Genomic DNA, 7,121 nt, shown 5'->3' with positions numbered 1-7,121 from the left:
ACGGCCACACTGGGGTCAGGGCGTCAGCACTTTCCCAGGCCAGAGCAGAGGGCTGGATGGGAAGAGCAGCTGCCGGGACTCGAATCGGCGCCCATATGGGATGCCGGCGCCACAAGCAGAAGCCTAACCTACTACGCCACAGCACCAGCCCCATCTTCACCATTCTGAACTGGTATTAAAGACGTTGGTAATGTGGTGCAGCCATCGCCACCGTCCGTCTCCAGAGTCCTTGTCATCCTGAAAGACAGACGGTCGGCACCCGTTAGATACTAACTGCTCCTTCTCTCCTCCCTGCTGCCGCAGCAGCCCCACGCTCCTTGCTGTCCCTGTGACTGGGACTTCTGTGGCTGTTTCAGATGCACGGGACCGTGCCGGATTTTCCCTTTGGTGGGTGGCTTATTTCAGTTAGCTTAAGGACCTGAGGTTCATCCGGGAAGCGGCAGCCCAGTCCAGTGTCATGAAGCTTTTGCCCTGTGTTTTCCTCTAAGAGTTTTATAGTTACAGGTCTTATGTGTAGGGTCTTTGTTCCATTTTAAGGTACTTTTTTAAAAAAAATTTATTATTATTTATTTGAAAGGCAGAGTTACAGAGAGGCAGAGGCAGAGAGAGAGAGAGAGGTCTTCCATCCGATGGTTCACTCCCCAATTGGCCAACATCGCTGGAGCTGTGCCAATCCGAAGCCAGGAGCTTTTTCCGGGACTCCCATGCAGGTGCAGGGGTCCAGGCACTTGGGCCATCTTCCACTGCTTTCCCAGGCCACAGCAGAGAGCTTGATTGGAAGTGGAGCAGGCAGGACTCAAACTTGTTCCCATATGGGATGCCGGCACTGCAGGCGGCAGCTTTACCCGCTATGCCACAGTGCCGGCCCCAGTAAGTCACTTTTTATATAGAGTGTTAGATAAGGGTCGAGCTTTTTTTGCAAGTGGATGTCTGTTTCCCAGCACTATTTGTTGAAAATCCCGTCCTTTCCCCATTGGCTGGCCTTGATCTCCTCATCAGCAATCACTCGAGCACAGCCGGGAGGCTTTGTTTCTGGGCTCTCAGTTCCACTCCACTGGCCGGTGTGGCCGCCTGAGTCCAGGACCACGGTCTTGATGACTGCGGCTTTGCCACTGGCCGGTGTGGCCGCCTGAGTCCAGGACCACGGTCTTGATGACTGCGGCTACTCCACTGGCCGATGTGGCCGCCTGAGTCCAGGACCACGGTCTTGATGACTGCGGCTTTGCAGCAAGTTTTGAAATCAGGAGATGGGACTCCTCCAGCTTTGCTCTTCATTCTCAGGATTATTTCGGCTATTTGGGGCCCCTTGAGATCCCGTATGAATTTGAGTATGGGTTTTCTGTTTCTGGAAAACCAAAGTCGTTAGGATTTTGGTGGGGATTCCATTGAATCTGCAGATCAGCTCCAGCAGGATTGGCATCTATGTGAGTGAAGGCGTCTAACAGAAGCGCACGGAACGCGTGTCCGTTTATTTACCTGCTCTTCATCTTCAGTGCTGTTTGGCATTTTTCCCTGTGTGTGCACTCTGTGCTTTCCAATGCTAGCCTTTTTTTTTTTTTTTTAAGATTTATTTATTTATTTGAAAGTCAGAATAACAGAGAGGAAAGGCAGGAGAGAGAGAGAGAGAGAGAGAGAGAGAGGTCTTCCATCTGCTGGTTCACTCCTCAATTGGCCGCAACAGCTGGAGCTGCGCCGATCCGAAGCCAGGAGCCAGGAGCTTCTTCCGGGTCTCCCACGTGGGTGCAGGGGCCCAAGGACCTGGACCATCTTCTACTGCTTTCCCAGGCCACAGCAGAGAGCTGGATCAGAAGAGGAGTCGCCGGGACTAGAACCGGCGTCCATATGGGATGCCGGCCCTGCAGGTGGCGGCTTTACCTGCTCCGCCACAGTGCCGGCCTCAAATAAATAAAAACCTTTAAAAATGAAAGACAACCTGATTTTTGTGTGTTAACTTTGCATACTGTCATTTTTTGCAATTTACTTATTAACTAAAAAGGGGATTTTGGTAAAATTTTTACGGTTTTCTACATATAAGATATCACCTACGTGAACAGAGATAATTCAGCTTCTTTCTTTCTGGTTTGGATGCCCTTTGTTTCTTTCTCTCGCCTCATTGCTCTGACTAGAACTTCCAGGACCAGGTTGAATAGAAATAGTGAAAATGGCCATCCTTCCTGTGCCTGTATAGAGAAAGATTTCAACTTTTCTCACTGAGTGTGGTGTTTGCTGTGGGCTTTTCATACATGACTTATTACTATTTGAAGAGAGGAGAGATAGATTAGATAGATAGATAGATATATAGGTAGATAGATAGATAGATATAGGTAGATAGATAGATATAGGTAGATAGATAGATAGGTAGATAGATAGGTAGATAGACAGGTAGATAGATAGATAGATAGATATAGGTAGATAGATAGATAGACAGGTAGATAGATATATTGGTAGATAGATAGAGATCTTCCGCCAATGGTTCACTCTCCAATGCTTGCCATAGTCAGGCCTGGGCCAGGCTGAAACCAACAGCTAGACACTCAGTCCAGGTATCAACCACTTCCGCCATCCCTGGCTGCCTCCCAGGGTGCACATTAGCAGGAACACTGGAGTTAGGAGAGCCCGGCTCAAGCTCACGCACTTGGATACGGGATGTGGGACATGGGATATGGGCATCCCAAGTGGTGACTCAATCCACTGTGCCACAACACCTGCCCCCAATCCCTCCCAGTAAGAATGTCTCATTTGCATTTCTGACTTTAGTAATTTAAGTCTTCTTTTTTGTAGTTCATTTAGCTCAGGATTTGTCCAGTTTGTTGATCTTTTCAAAGAACCAGCTGTTGGTTTCATTATTTAGTTCTCTATGATTTTTCAATTCTCCAATCTCTGCTCTAATCTTTATTAGTTCCTTCCTTCTTCTAGCTTTGAGTTCAGTTTGTTCTTCCCTCTCTAGTTCCTTAAGCTGTAGAATTAACAATGTTGACTTCAGACGCTTCTTCATTGTTAGTGATAAATTTCTTCTGTTGTTACTGAATCTCACGTGTTTTGCTGTTATGTTTTCTTTCCTTTGTCTCTGTTTTCTGATTTCCCTTGTGATTTCTTTTTTGATCCATCGACTGTTTGACACCATGTTGTTTAATTTCCACAACTTTTTGCACGTTCCTCTGGATAATTTTTGATTTCTTATTGCGGTTGGAGGCGGTACTTTGTAGCATTGTTATCCTTTTAGGTCTGTTGAGACCACGTCTGGGCTCAGCGCCAGGTGGGGTTTATGTTGGTGTGTCGCTAAAGGTGCATGCACAGCTACCTTGGGGGGGGTCACCTGAGGTATGGGGCTAATCAATGTCTTTTCCCTCCCAAGGCTGGGGTGACCGTGAAAATGAGACGATGCAGGTGCAAGTCCATGGTCAGGTACAACAAGATAAGGCAGGCTCCCCACAGATCCTTTTTACCTTGGAGAAGAGGAATGGCTGACCCTCTACCGTCTCCCCAAAGTGTTGTCTCTCTTGGGAGCAGATGACAGGAGAGAAGGAGCTAGCCCTGGAAAGAGCCTCTCCGCTAAAACCTGGGCAAAGGGAGTGCCCAGGAGACGGCACAGGCTTGGCATCACGCCTGGGGTGGAGTCAGGTCCTGCGGTTACTGTCTCCTGCTCTGAGCAAGCCCCCTTTCATTCACAAAATGGAAATGTAACACCTACCTCAAGGGTCACCTGAGGATTAAAATTGCCTGACTCTGCTGGTGTTGTCCTTCCTATTATCACTGGTAGAAAGAGGAGAGGATGTATACCGGGGGACTTCAAAACAGTTGTTGAAGATGGAATTGAGGGGCAGGTGTTTGGTGCAGGGGTTAAGTCACTGCTTGGGACATTCCTTACCCCCATATCAGAGTGCCGGGTTCAGGTCCCAGACCTTCCCTTTCGGATCCAGCTTCCTGTTGACGCAGACCCTTGGGGGCAGCAGGTGGTGGCTCAAGTACTTGGGTGCCTGCCATCCATGTGGGAGACCCGGATGGAGTTCTGAGCTCTTGGCTTTGTCCTGGTCCAACCCTGGCTGATGCTAGCATTTGGGGACTGCACTGGCAGAAGGGAGATTTCTCTCTGTTTTTTTTTTTTTTTCTCTCTTTGCCTTTAAAATAGGATAAAGAATAAATTAAAAAATTTTTAAAGGTAAAAATGGAATTGAAAGATAATTTGGATGCACAGAATCCATGCATAGTTTTTCATAATATGTATTTCCCTGAGCTTTTGAACACTTCTTGTATGCATGAGTTTCAAGATTTTTTTGCACCAAAACTAACATCTCAACTGTATTTTCCCAAGAACTGTGAAACACCGTGGAGAGTGCTCCCGGAGCTGGAAGGTTTCTGGGGTGACCTTGTTCTCACTGTCTGGGGAGAGGGGTTCCACAGAGCCTTGCAAGGGACGGCCACTAGAGGGCGCTCGCCTCCTCCTCAGGGCCCCAACCGAAATCCTGCCCCGCCAAAGGCCGCCCGACCCGGTGTCAGAACCGACTCCTGTGGCATTTTCCAGGGTGGAGGGTAGTAGCAAAAGGGGTAGGGAGCTATTAGGCCTGCTCCGGTTGTCTCAGAGCAAGATGCTAAGAGCATTCGCCTTGCGCAGGTTCCCAGGAGCCTGCACGGAAAGGTAGAATAAGGCAGCTCCCTTCTGTCCCCTGGAGGTTCCCTCCCGCACAGGCAGCTGGGGCTGCACCGGGGGGGGGGGGGGGGGGCAGCTGATGAGCAGAAGTCGTGAATCTCTCCCCTCCAAGAGGCCCCCGTTACCTCTGTTACCTCCGGGATCCCCCGGAACGCCCCCAGCCCCTGCCGGGCAGACCATGATGTCTCATGGCTGGGGAGGGGTGTGTGCCTGACCACACAGGGCCCCCGCGTTGGGACTCGGGACACAGCACCCCAAAATATGCCAACCCCAAGTGTGAGGGACCTTTTCAAAGCTCATAGAAAAGCAGAATGAAAAGCTCATATTGGAGGGGGAGCCTTCAGGGGCAGCGGGTTAAGCCGCTGCATCCTGTATCGCATGGTGTCCTGGTTGCTCCAGCTCAGCTCTCTGCTGTGGCCTGGGAAAGCAGCAGAAGATGGCCCAACTGCTTGGGCCTCTGCCCATGTGGGAGACCCAGATGAACTTCCTGGCTCCTGGTGGTTTGGACAGTGAACCAGCAGATGGAAGGTACCTCTCTCTCTCTCTCTACCTTTCAAATCAAATCAATCAATCTTTAAGAAACATGATTTTCCTGGTTGCTGTTGTGGCCTGGTGGGCTAAGCCTCCACTTGCAATGCCGGCATCCCATATGGGTGCTGGTTCGAGACCCAGCTGTTCCACTTCTGATCCAGCTCTCTGCTGTGGCCTGGAAAAGCAGTAGAAGATGGCCCAAGTCCTTGGGCCCTGCACTCGCGTGGGAGACCCAGAAGAAACTCCTGGCTCCTGGCTTCGGATTGGTCCAGCTCCGGCCATTGTGACCATTTGGGAAGTGAACCAGCAGAGGGAAGACCTTTCTCTTCTTCTCTCTGTCTGTAACTCTGCCTCTCAAATGAATAAATAAAATCTTAAAAAAAAAAAACCATAATTTTGGTGAAAAAGTCTTGAAATGAATGCATAGGCTTTTCACGATCCCCGTTTCCCATGAACTCTGTGACGAGCTGGTGCGCCTCCCCGGTGGGTTTTGAGCTGGTTATCGGATAAGCTACAGACCCAGGAACAGCTCCGAGAAATTTTCCTTTTTAAGGAAATCTACATGTATAAAGGAACCATGCATTAGCGAAGCATCTGTATCTGGAAGAGGAACCAGATCTGCATAACAAGACAGCCTCACAGGCCCACCCTCCCATAGCCTGGGTCTCCGCCAAGCCCTGTTCCTTCCTGGAGCTCAGGATGCTATACGCTGCAATCACGCGGCTTTTCCGAGTGCCGTGTTGTGTGCGACTGCATACACACGTCTGTAATTAAGGGTGGCTTTTCACCTGTGACTCTGTCTTACGTCAAGTCAACGTGTAGCCGAGCCAAAGAATCTGCAGCAGTGGCAGGAAGCCATTTTTCGCTCCTCTCTCGGGAATCTTGGCTTCCTCTGGCCCACGGTTGAGCAGCACCTGGGACTTGGTCCCCTGGGACGGGCTGGCTGGCACCTGCCCTGTGCTTGCTTCATCTCTCCCAGAGAGCTAGCTGGGGGCTGGGGGCTGGGGGCTGGGGGCTGGGGGAGGGGAGGGGGGAGTCCCTCTGTGTGTCCCTGGACTCCTGGGGTTGTCCACGTCCTTTCCTTGGGGATCCCATGGGAGGTGTGGGGGATGGGCTCACAGACCCCCTGAGAGCCTCTATGATCCAGAGCCCTGTGTTAGAGTCATAGCTCCCCCCTCGCCCTCTTTGGGCCACTACCCCCACTCCCAGGTCCAGTCCAGCCTGTCTCCCAAACCCAGATCCTGAGTGGGAACTTACCCCAGAAGGGAGGGGCCCTGGTCCTCCTGTCCATGGTAGTGACTCCGGGGTGAGCCACTTCCACGCCACCTGGCACCCACCCCCTTCGGTCAACAGAGCCAGAGCACTGACCCCGGGGCCCTTGGCCAGCGCAGCCAGGCCTCCCTGCCGTCAGCAGGCAGCAGTTGGGGCCTCCGGGCCATCCACCCGCACCTCCGCCTCGGGCAGAGCCAATGGGCCTTTTCCTCTTCTCTCCCTCCCAGCAGGGGTGGGCGGGTCGATCCCTGGCCCTGGTTCATCTTAAGCAATGGAGCTTTCAAAGGCCTGTTGATGATTGACAAGGGAACTGATGACCTGGTGGAGGAGAGTGGGCTTGTCTGGCAGGCAGGGCCCTGGGGCCTCTGGGGGTCCTTTTTGGTGGGGGGCAGGAGACCTGGGAGGTGTTCTTCACGGGGCGCCCAGGGCCGCCCAGCTTCTCAGTAGCTGCCTTCCCTCTGTCCCAGTGCCTGGGTCACAGAGCAGAAAAGCCCTTTATTGTATTTAATTTTTAAAAAGATTTATTCATTTATCTGAAAGGCAGAGTTAGAAAGAGAAACAAAGAGAGAAGTCTTTATCCGCTGGTTCACTCCCCAAATGGCTCCCAATGGCTGGAGCTGGACTGGTCTGAAGCCAGGAGCCAGGAGCTTCTTCCGGGTCTCCCACACGG

The 7,121-nt window shown here is 51.5% G+C and overlaps 1 long non-coding RNA gene across 1 annotated transcript; it reads left to right on the top strand.

Annotated features, from left to right (window-relative positions):
- The first annotated feature begins 4,513 nt into the window (after positions 1–4,513).
- On the top strand, positions 4,514–5,633 carry LOC149120079 (uncharacterized). Its single transcript, XR_016226518.1, has 3 exons — positions 4,514–4,636; positions 5,048–5,176; positions 5,341–5,633. It is a non-coding gene; the product is annotated as an uncharacterized LOC149120079 (long non-coding RNA).
- The last annotated feature ends 1,488 nt before the right edge of the window (positions 5,634–7,121 follow it).

The sequence above is a fragment of the Oryctolagus cuniculus genome, chromosome 20, assembly GCF_051225735.1.
Source record: "Oryctolagus cuniculus isolate XC-2025 breed Fujian yellow rabbit chromosome 20, ASM5122573v1, whole genome shotgun sequence".
NCBI classification, from domain to species: domain Eukaryota; kingdom Metazoa; phylum Chordata; class Mammalia; order Lagomorpha; family Leporidae; genus Oryctolagus; species Oryctolagus cuniculus.
The sequence above is the reverse complement of the archived record's forward strand: the minus strand, read 5'-3'. Positions and strand labels throughout refer to the sequence as shown.